This window comes from Sarcophilus harrisii, chromosome 6 (assembly GCF_902635505.1).
Source record: "Sarcophilus harrisii chromosome 6, mSarHar1.11, whole genome shotgun sequence".
Lineage (NCBI taxonomy): Eukaryota > Metazoa > Chordata > Mammalia > Dasyuromorphia > Dasyuridae > Sarcophilus > Sarcophilus harrisii.
Genome location: NC_045431.1, coordinates 93,090,213 through 93,101,633, shown reverse-complemented (window position 1 = coordinate 93,101,633; position 11,421 = coordinate 93,090,213). Strand labels below are relative to the sequence as shown.

Sequence of the window (11,421 nt, the reverse complement as noted above, 5' to 3'; positions counted from 1 at the left end):
GATAACCTTACCAGGCGATAAGCTTTGATTTGGAATTTTTTTTTTTTTTTTGGTTCAGTCATATCTCTCTTTCCATTTGGACTTTTCTTGGCAAAGATACTGGGTTGGTTTTCCATATCCTTTTTTAGCTCATTTCACAAAAAAACTGAGGCAAACAGGGTTTCATGACTTGCCCAAGGTCACACAGCTAGTTAAGTGTCTGAAGTTGGATTTGGACAAGAAGATAAATCATCCTGATTTCTAATCCAACGCCCTATCCATTCATTGACCCACCTAGCAGTCCATAATCAATATTTCAATTTAAAAGGGATAAGGATTTGCCTTTTTAGGTCTTTTGGGTAGGGACTGCAGGACTAAATGGATCCATGGTTTGGTCCCAGGGCTGAATGAGACTATCGACTCCAAAAATCCAGCAACAAGGTGAGTTCTCAATGATCTATATACACATGGCTCAGACTCAGGGGGTAGACTGAGGCAGGGTGCTGAGAGTGGGAATGGGACTCTGACAGGGTGGGGTGAGCCTCTGGAGATGGAGGGGAGGCATCTTGATATTATAAAATATAAGATCTTTTATCTTTATCAAATATTCTGATTAAGAGGGAGGGGAGGTTTCATAAGATTGAGCAGAACAATTATAAACTGAGGCAGAACAATTCAGGAAACTGAGGCAGGACAATTTAGGTAAACCAAGTCAGGACAATAAAAGGAACTGTGGCATAACAGTAGGAAGCTAAATTGAGAGAGATTGGAAAGGTAAAATGATCTAGCCTGAACAATAGCTTGTATATGGGGGATTAGGGGTGAGAGATGGGAAGTTAGGAATGACTCCTTATCTTCCTTACAAAGCTGAGGACTTGGAGTGATAAAGAAGCTAAGGGACAGAAGGTTTAGACGGAAAAAGGATGTTCCATTTTGTATATACTGAGTTTAATGTCTATTAGACATCCAGTTTGAGATTTCTGAAAGGCTGATGTGAGATTAAAGATTGAGAGTTGAGAGATTGGGGCAGGAGAGGTAGATTTAAGAATCATTTAGTGTAGAGATGGTAAATGCTGGGGAATGAAAGTCAGTAAGTGAAGTAGGGTAGAGGGAGAAAAGAGGACACAGGTAATAACTCTTGAGTGACAACTATGGTTAAAAGGTATAATCTGGAGAAGGATCCAGCTTCAGGAAAAAGTAGTGTCTAGGAAACCTAGCAAGAGGAGATTATTAAGGAGAAAGTAATCAACAGTGTCAAAAGACTACCAGCATCCAAGAGAATGGGATTGAGAAAAGGCCATGATTAGATCTGGTGACAATTAATAACTTTGGAGAGAGCAATTTCTGTGGAATGGTGAAGATGGGAGCTAGATTATAAGGGGAGAAGAGAGTGAGTGAGTGTAATGTAGATGGCCTTTTTGAGGAATTTTGCTACTAAAAACTGAAGAGAAACTAGATCTGTTGTTCTCCATTGGGCCTGCCTTAGGCCAGTCACCTGATAATTTAGATTTCATATTGGAACAAAATGAGCCACTCCTTGGTCACTGAACAATTAACAAAAGGACATTTATTTAGCTTGGGCTGGAAGAAATTCACTAAGGATTGGCACTGAGAATACCTGATAACTGAATAACTTTCCCTGGCCCGGGTTGCCCATCTTGATCCCCTAGACAAGCTTCAGAGAATTCCTCCAAGCTACTCCTGGCAGCTTTGTACCAAGCCAACCCAAAAGTGGTGTCTACAGCCTGGGTCAACAATCGTCAGGATGGCTTCAAAATTTTTAAAGAAAAAGCTAGCTTCACTTTCAGGGGCAAAGTTTAAGATAGTGCTCTCTCCTCAAGGGGAGAAGGGAAGTAAGGATATCCTGGGGAGAAGGAGAACCCTAACTTTGAGGAATGGGAAAATGGAAGGAAGGGGAACAAAGACATATTAATACCCCCTGTGAGTTTTGCTTAAGGTCATGTAAAGTAGTCTTGACATAGGACTCTTCTCAGTCCCAAGCTAGACAATTTAATGACAATTTAATAAGTGTTTTTGGAATTTAACTCAATATATACAATAATCTATTTCTTTGCTCCTGGGTTTTCAATCCTTGATTGTCTCAAGCCATCAACTCTTCCCAGAGTACAAATCGAGGACTGCTTAGTGTCTTCTCTACCATCCTGGTTTTCCACCGGGAAACCTACTCCTGGACTCCCTCTCCCCTGTCCCCATGTATTCCTGTTGTGTGGAAAACTTGATTTCCATTTGACTTAATGGGGACAAGGCTGGACTTTCTCAAAAAGAACTTTTAATAGGAAATTCAGTGAAAAGAAAATAAATACAAAGTCATTGAACTTCCCACCTACTCTTATTCTCTCCCACCTCAATACTATGTTGTTGTTCAGTTTTTTTCTTTTTTTTTTGACTTTTTGTGATTCCATTAGTGTTTTCTTAGCAAAGAAACTGGAGTGGTTTGCAATTTTCTTCTCCATCTCATTTTACAGATGTGGAAACTGAGGCAAACAGAGTAAAGTTTCTTGTCCACAGTCACACAACTAGTAAGTGTCTGAGGGAGACTTGAAGATATGATAGCTATATATATCTGCAAATATTTGAAGAATCAAGAGATGGTGGAAAAATTGCATGTGGAAAAAATAATTTGGAATTTAGGGGGGATCTAAAGAAAATACTTATTTTGTGAATGCCTGAGGATGGAAGGACATGAAAGGAAGAAGGCTAAAAAATCAAGGGAAATTTATTAATTATGGAAGTTTCTTTTTTTTTTTTATTTTTTTATTTTTTATTTTATTTTTTTTTTATTTAATAGCCTTTTATTTACAGGATATATACATGGGTAACTTTACAACATTAACAATTGCCAAACCTCTTGTTCCAATTTTTCACCTCTTACCCCCCCCACCCCCTCCCCCAAATGGCAGGATGACCAGTAGATGTTAAATATATTAAAATATAACTTAGATACACAATAAGTATACATGACCAAAACGTTATTTTGCTGTACAAAAAGAATCAGACTCTGAATTATTGTACAATTAGCTTGTGAAGGAAATCAAAAATGCAGGTGTGCATAAATATAGGGATAATTATGGAAGTTTCAAGGGGCAGCAAGGAAGGGGGACCCAGAAATCCCTTCCAATTTTGTATTTAAAGAGGGGTTATTTCCATATTAAAGTTTGAGTGCTAGATTGTTTTGCTATTCCTTTTTTCCTTTGTCTACATATTTAGAGAGAAAGGTCCTTACTCGGGGATTATGTGCTTCAGCCTGCCTTTCCCATGCTTCCCATGATTTACTGCACTTTATGCACTCTATGGCCCAGCCAAACAAACAGCCTTGCTTTTCTCCATGAATGATATTCCAGTGTCTACCTCCAAGCCTATGTACAAAGCTGATCCCCAAACACCCTTCTCTCCTCTGCTTCTTAGAATCTCTAGCTTTTCTGAAAGTCAGTTAAATTAAGATTTTCCTAATCCCTTCCTACTGATATTTCTCCCCTTTATATTGCTCACTCTTGTCCTACTCTTCCTGATCCCATTTGGGGTTTTCTTGACAGATACTGGAATGTTTGACCATTTTCTTCAGCTCATTTTACAGATGAAGAAACCAAAACAGACTAGGATTATATAGCTGGTAAGTGTTTGAGGCTGAATGAATCTGAATTCAGAACCCAAATTTTATCCATTGCATTTGCTAGCTACCAGTATCTTGCCATCCCTCACAAGTCATCTTGCATTTATTTTTTTTTAAAGGAAATAAACTGTGAATAGGAGGAAAAGTGAAAGAAGATAGCTCCAGAGAATGAGAAAACTCCTGAAGGATTTTTTAATCTTGGAAGGACTTAGACACATTTCTGAGACAATAGATAGGGAAATATTGTGCCCACAACCATCTCCCCTTTCTAATTTTCAAACAACCAGAAGAGACACAAAAGGATAGGATCACAACCATTCTGGAGAGCAATCTGGAACTATGCCCCAAAAGTTATCAAACTCTGCATACCCTTTGATCCAGCAGTGTTTCTCCTGGGCTTATACCCCAAAGAGATACTAAAGAAGGGAAAGGGACCTGTGTGTGCCAAAATGTTTGTGCCAGCCCTGTTTGTAGTGGCCAGAAACTGGAAAATAAATGGATGCCCATCAATTAGAGAATGGTTGAGTAAATTGTATATGAATATTATGGAATATTATTGTTCTGTAAGAAATGACCAGCAGGATGAATATAGAGAGGATTGGCAAGACTTGCATGAACTGATGCTGAGTGAAATGAGCAGAACCAGGAGATCATTAAATATTTCAACAACGATACTGTATGAGAATGTATTCTGATGGAAGTGGATTTCTTTGACAAAGAGAAGATCTAACTCAGTTTCAATTGATCAATGATGGACAGAAGCAGCTACACCCAAAGAAAGAACACTGGGAAATGAACGTAAACTGTTTGCATTTTTGTTTTTCTTCCTGGGTTATTTTTAACCTTCTGAATCCAATTCTCCCTGTGCAACAAGAAAACTGTTCGGTTATGCATACATATATTGTATCTAGGATATATTGTGACATATTTAACATGTATAGGACTTCACAAGCTAATTGTACAATAATTCAGAGTCTGATTCTTTTTGTACAGCAAAATAATGTTTTGGTCATGTATACTTATTGTGTATCTAAGTTATATTTTAATATATTTAACATCTACTGGTCATCCTGACATCTAGGGGAGGGGGGGGGGTAAGAGGTGAAAAATTGGAACAAGAGGTTTGGCAATTGTTAATGCTGTAAAGTTACCCATGTATAAATCCTGTAAATAAAAGGCTATTAAATAAAAAAAAAAAAAAAAAAAAAAAACATGTATAGGACTGCTTGCCATTTGGGGGAGGGGGTGGAGGGAGGGAGGGCTTTAGATAGATACTGATAATTATTTTAAGGAAAATGCTCTCTAGTGTTTTTCAGGAATGGATGCTGTAGCTTATCAAAAGCCTGTTACAAATCTGAGATTATCATATGATTTTTGTTAGTTTTGTTATTAATATAGTTAACTATGTATGGCAAGAGTTTTCCTGATATCGAACCAGCTCTGTATTCCTGGTATAAATCCCCAAAATCTTTACATAGAAACACCATCTGCAACCAGAAAAAGAATTACAGAAATTGAATGTAAATCAATACATGTTATGTTCACTTCTTTTTTCTGTTTGTTTTTTTTTTTCTCTCCATGGTTTTTCCCCTTTTGTTCTGATTTTTCTCTCCCAAGATGATTCATAAAGTAATGTGAATTACTTTAAAGTAATTAAAGCAAATAAAAGAAATTGGGGGAAAGGAAATGTATGGCATGTCAAGGGATTTTGAAATAGAGTAGGGAAAAAGAGGACTTGTAGCAAATGGGTTTTATTTTATTTAAGCTTCACAAAAACATGAAAAACAAAAGAAGCATGTTTTTTTTTTTAATTTTCCATATATCAGGTAACTTAGAAACAGATTTTGATTTTTTCTATTAATAGAGTCTAATGAAAAAATAAAATAGAACATTTAAAAATGTTATTAAATGAGATATATTTGAAGTGCATAAGGTTTTTTCTTTTTACAAAATATACAGACAAATACATATTATATAATCATAAATATAAGATAGAAACATGTAGTTATTTAGATGCATTTTTAGTAAGGACCTAAAATTCATTGAAAAATCTAGAATTTTTATTTCGATAGCCTAATTTTCAAAGGAACATTATTTCTTAAAATCCTTTGGCTTATGTTTTTTATTTTACTCTGCCTTATTTAAAATCTTTGTACCTAATAAGACAATTTGAACAGTATTCCAAAGTGGTTCCATAAAGTTTCCAATGTAAAATCCTCCTATGTGTGAGTCTTAAATGTTTTTCTTTTTTTATTAAAAACATTTGGAGATTCCTAGTGTCTTCCTTATTCTACCAAGGATTACAGTGTAAAACCAGGAGTTCAAGCCCTCTATTTTCAATATGGAAATTGTTTATGAATTCTTGAAGCTAATTTCTAGTCAGATAATGAAAATCATTTAATCCCAATACAAATATATAATGAACTCAAAATTTCCAAAGATGATATATTTTCTTTTCTTCTATTCTCCTCTTTTTCTTCCCCTCCCAGAACTGAACCATCTTACTTCACCAGTAATTTTTCATATTTATTCTATTGTACAGCATTTATTTCATTGTGCTTTCATTGTAACTGGATATTTGTTTTTGACCTTCCCCTATGGGATTTTAAATTCCCTGAAAAATAGGAATTTTGATTATTCATTTTATATCACCATCCTTTCTTTTGAGGGGAATGTGCTTCTGAAACGATTGATGCATCACCAGGAAATTAAAGTACAAAGAGAAAAAGTTTTTTGTTTTTTTTTAAATGATACATAAATTAGTCTATTTAAGAACAGACTAGTGTAATTGTATTTTAAATAAGTTTTCTTAAATGGGCAACCTGGGAAACAAACAGAGCTGGATGGCACTTTCAAGATAACTATTGTCTTAAGAATTACTCTTTATAATTTATATCTGTCAAGCAGAAATCTACTAGGAATCATGCTTCAGAAATTTAGATCTTTATTTCTCAGAATTTCTTGATGCTAAAACATTTCAGAAATGAACAACTTTTTCCTTTAAAATAATCTTCATTAGAAGGATTTTATATTTTTCAATTTATATATTATAATATGCTTTTGAAATTTTTAAGTGACCAATATTGACTAAAACATCAAGACTCATTTGTTTAAAATGTCAACTATGAAATAATTTCCTGCTTTTAAGAGTTGTCTGGACACTGCCATTGGATTCAGTGTTTTCTATTTTATTTCTACAGTCAGGTTGGTAAAATTTGATTGTAAAAAAACAGCTGAAAGATCTATACTGGAGTTTTGTTTTTTTCCCCCTGTGATCAAACAAATATAGCTTAAGTAATTTTTAAATTTCAAAACTATAGTTAGTATTCCTGGAGTTAGAAACAATAGTTTAAAATTCTTATAGCTTGTTTGGTTTGGATGCATAAATTCACACAGAAATCTAGGATTTTCCACTCTAATAACACCACTACAATTTATGAAAAGTTTTTTTTTTCCTCTTTTAAACTTATAAACATCCTAATTTGCAGAAACATAAATTGACTGGCTTGATATATTGGCAGTTCATTAAGAGACAGTCTTTTGAATCCTTGTTTTTTCCCTGGAAGTAAAACCAGATACTGCAGACCCCCATGATGCTCACAAATAATCGTCCTTGGATGATTTCAGATGATTCCTTTCTGTAGGAGGACTCTACACAGATCCCAATGTTGTAAGAATGAGGTTTTCTTGAGTAGGTCTCTTTGCTTCATTCCCTCTTCCTCATTTCCTGGTAGTTCAGGTATACTAGAAATGGCTTCTTTGAGACAAAAGGAAGAGAAACACATAATTAGATGTATTATCTAGTTTGCCAATTTCCATATATTCTTTAAAAAAATAAATCTAAACTGTAAAAACAGAGACGGAGTTCAAGTTTTTTTGAAGTCACTTTATGCAGTCCATTTTAATGATATTAACTGAAATCATTCTTAGAATGGTGTTTTCCAACATACTAGCTGAAGAATTCTGGAGATAATGAGTAATGCAGCTATTACAAAAAATCTGTAGGTCAATCATTGTCATTTTGATCTTTTCCTTTCCAAGGCACATAAATGGCTTACTTTTCCTTTTCCCCATCTCTCTTTCCTCCTTCCCCCAACCTATATAGATAATTCTGGATAAAATCATTTAAAGCACTTCCCAATTTATAATCACTTTTTGGTTTTATTTTTTCCTCAAGAGATACAACAACAGTATTATATGAGAATCTTGGGAATGTTTTATGTTAATGTTAAAAATTATAATAACAATGGTTGGAAATCACTTCCAAAGACATCATCTCATTCATTTTACAATGGATGACAAATGACAAGGAGAAACTGAGAGCAGACATATTAAAGTGACATAAGAGAAGTTAGCCCACATACCTAGACAGCCTAAACTAGAAACAGTTTTAACCTTCAAATATATTTTTGCCATAGAAATAAGAACACACTCGTCCTCTTCCCCCCAAGAATATATGCTGAAAAGCAGTTTTGAAGAAGTCTCAGATGCAATTCTAGAGTTTGTTTTTTGTCTTTATATTGATTACATTAGTAATTGTGACTCTTTTTGGTGATATGTTGAATCCACAGACTGTGAAAAAAACATATGGGTTTAAGACTAAACAAATTAATTATTTGCCTAAGGCTCAATTGTTAACTTTCCATTATATTTCTCTACCCTTACTACATATCAAAATGCTGATACCAATATTGTTTTCCTTTTAATTAGAGGACCAGATTACTAAAGTTTGTTTGAGCAACCTCAGTTAGTATCTGGGTTCCTTATTGTCCTAATGAGGTGGAGTATTTGCAGTGAAAGCAAATATCCTTGTAATGAGTCTTCAGTTTGTTTATCATGTTTGATTTCAATTAGGCAAATAGATAACCAGTGGTGGAGCCTCCATTCCATCTATCTCAATTAAGTAGGTAAAGCATTCCAAGAGTGGAGAGCAGACTATTCAGAGAAGACTTTCACAAACTCCTTTAGGAATGAATATTTTTCAGTTTTCAGTTGATAGGGAAAAAATCATTTATGAGATGGGTACAGCTACTACCAAGAACAACAAACATTTATTAAAAAGCTGCCATGTGCCAAATATCATTTTAAACACAAAGATAAGAAGCTGAAATACATTTCATCTGAGAAAAAATAGGCACCCAGATGGTTTTGTCCTCCATCTCCAATGACTTGCAAGTAAACTGGATTTAAGAGAAGCAGAAAAGTCGTCAGCCCTCCTTTCTCTTCCAGAGTCATCAAAGTTCAGTGACAGGATGATGGGGATGCTGTGGATGACCCTGACTTCTTAGACGGCTGACCAAGCTCTAAGCACTTCCCAGCACCACCTGCTGGAACCATCTTTACTGGAACAAATTGTTCTTATACTCAAATCATAAATACTTAAATCAGTGAAAGTCTTCACATGTTTGGGATAGATGTCCCCCTAACTCACTGACAGGTTTGACAGCTGTTGGTTACCCTCAAACTAGTTTAGCCCATCGTTTTTCAAACTGGTCATTGTACATCCTATAGCTTCTTGGAGCTACAAATGAAAATTGAGTGCCAGGTGAACACTATTGGTAGATGAGCATCCCTTTCTCTGCAAGCCCTCACGTCAGAGGGCCTGGTCCTCCCCAAACATCCTATACATCCCAAGTAAATCAATACAAAATACAAAATTATGGGGGAAAGGAAATCAGGAAAGATCTAATATATTCAGCTGAGATTTTTGAAGAATGCTTGTTAGGGCGCAACTTGAAGGCACAGTGGATAGAGAACCAGCTCTGAAGTTTTCAAATTCAGCCTCCTAATACATAACACTTTCCAGCTGTGTGACCCAGGGCAACTCACTTAATTCCAACTGCCTCAGCAAAAAAAAAAAAAAAAAAAGTTTATTTGGGCTTCTAAGAAACAGATGTGAGGAAAGTGGGCATTTTAGACTAGAGATCAGCAAGGGCAAAGGGACTCAGACTAGACATAGATTCTCCTGTGTGAATAGCAGCCAGTTAATTTGGATAGAACAAAACAATCAAAAAAACAGAGTGTAATAGAGAGGAATAAAGTGTTAGGATATGGGAAAAGTAGATAGGAGCCGGAAGAGAAAGGTTTTAATTGCCAACCAGGAAAGTTTGTATTTAATCAATATAGTAGACTGAAAACATCTCTCAAATTAAAGTTTAGTACTTGGATTTGAATTCCAGCTCTGCCATTTACTACCTGTGTAACCTGAATTCATTTAAATTCTCCTGGTCTCAGTTTCCTTTTCTTTAAAATGGAAGGGTTTGGATTTGATGGGTCCTAAGGTCCTAGATAACTCAGGAGTCACTGGAGTTTGGGGAGCAGAGTGTGACATGGAGCACCACCTTGGAAGCAGTCTGTCGTGTAGTACTTTCCCCTAAAAAACCCTTCTCCTAATCTCCATCACTGCTCTTTACCACCTTCCTGACTCCTCTCCCAAGTCAAGAAGCCCATTTTCCATCACAGTTAGAAGGCCATCTGTTAGATAAGTGTACCAGCCATGAAATATAAGCCTTTGGGAATGACTGATTTTTTTTTTTTGAAGTCCTGAGTCTCCTGCCCAAACCCTTATCAATTCACTTCAGCAATTAAGCATCCATACCTGGAGAGTCACATTGCTCTAATGGTAGGGAGCCTCGGAATGTCTGCATAAAGTGGGGAAGGTCTCCAGTCCTGGACTTGCTAAATTCATTGGGAGGACATGGAAGGACAAGATTTGCACAGGATAAGCAGAGATGAATGAGTTATCTCCATTGCTGGAAGGAAGAGCCAGTTCTAGGAGAGTACAGCTCCATTTATTTGCCTATACATATTTAAATAAATACAAACCTCCCTAATCCCTACCTGAAGAATTTACAACCTCCTGGGTAGTCAAAGGAAATGGTACAACTACAGCCCACACAAGACATCTTCCCGAGACTCTGAGCCTTCAAGTTGGAGTCTGAACCTTGAAACCAGTAGAAGGGCATGTGGTCCCAGGAATGGAGGCTAGCCTGTATATGTGGAGTTCCAAGGACTTTGTTTTACTACCTTGACAGAAACACAGAATGTATGGAATAAATTAATATGGAAAGTGATGTGCTAGCAATATTTTGAAGACTCTGAATGTCAAGTAGATTTTGTATTCAGAGAAGTTCTGTATCTGTTGGAGGAGAGGTTGGAGAAGGGGAAAAATTTAAAGCAAGTAGACTGATTATGAGACTATTAGTAATGTTACAGGCCTAAATTAAAAAGGGCATGAACTAATACAGTGGCTAGGTGAAGAAAAGACAAAGTAAATCAAAAAGGGACTTCCAAGGCCATCAAGTCTCCCTGTGCCCCTCTCATTCTGCACCCCCCCCTTTTTTTTTTTTAACAATTGAGAAAACGCTCTCAGAAAAGTTAAGTGATTTGCCCATGATCACACTAAAAACCAGTGGCAGAGCCAGGATTTGAGCCCAGGGCTTTTGATCTAATAACCTGGAGTGGTCCCAGGGAAGAGACCTGGGAAAATCCTTAATTTAGAAAGACTGAGGACACTGCATCCTGGGTCATCGATGGTCCTCTTGACTTTTGTCTTCCACCAGAAGAGAGAGTGAGGCTGATAATTTTGCACAGCTCTGCCTCATTTAAATCCAATTCACTCACAAGTCAAGACATTGCCCTTGTGATGTCATTGGTCTTTAAGACCAATTCAGCAGGAACCTGCTTGTATAGGACCTGACATTTGATGATGATAATAACAATGATAGTCAACATTTATATAATGCTTACTATGTGCCAGAACTCTGCATTTATTAAATATCTAAGAAAGGGGATATGAAATTAAAATAAAT

General features: G+C 36.1%; 1 protein-coding gene across 1 annotated transcript in view; it reads right to left on the bottom strand.

The window, feature by feature from the left end:
* Positions 1 to 5,345: 5,345 nt before the first annotated feature.
* APELA (apelin receptor early endogenous ligand) overlaps positions 5,346 to 11,421 on the bottom strand; it is a 40,174-nt gene continuing 34,098 nt past the window's right edge. The window contains exon 3 of the mRNA XM_012552128.3: positions 5,346 to 7,367. The gene's annotated coding sequence lies outside the window, so the exon portion shown is untranslated. The remainder of the gene's footprint in view (positions 7,368 to 11,421) is intronic.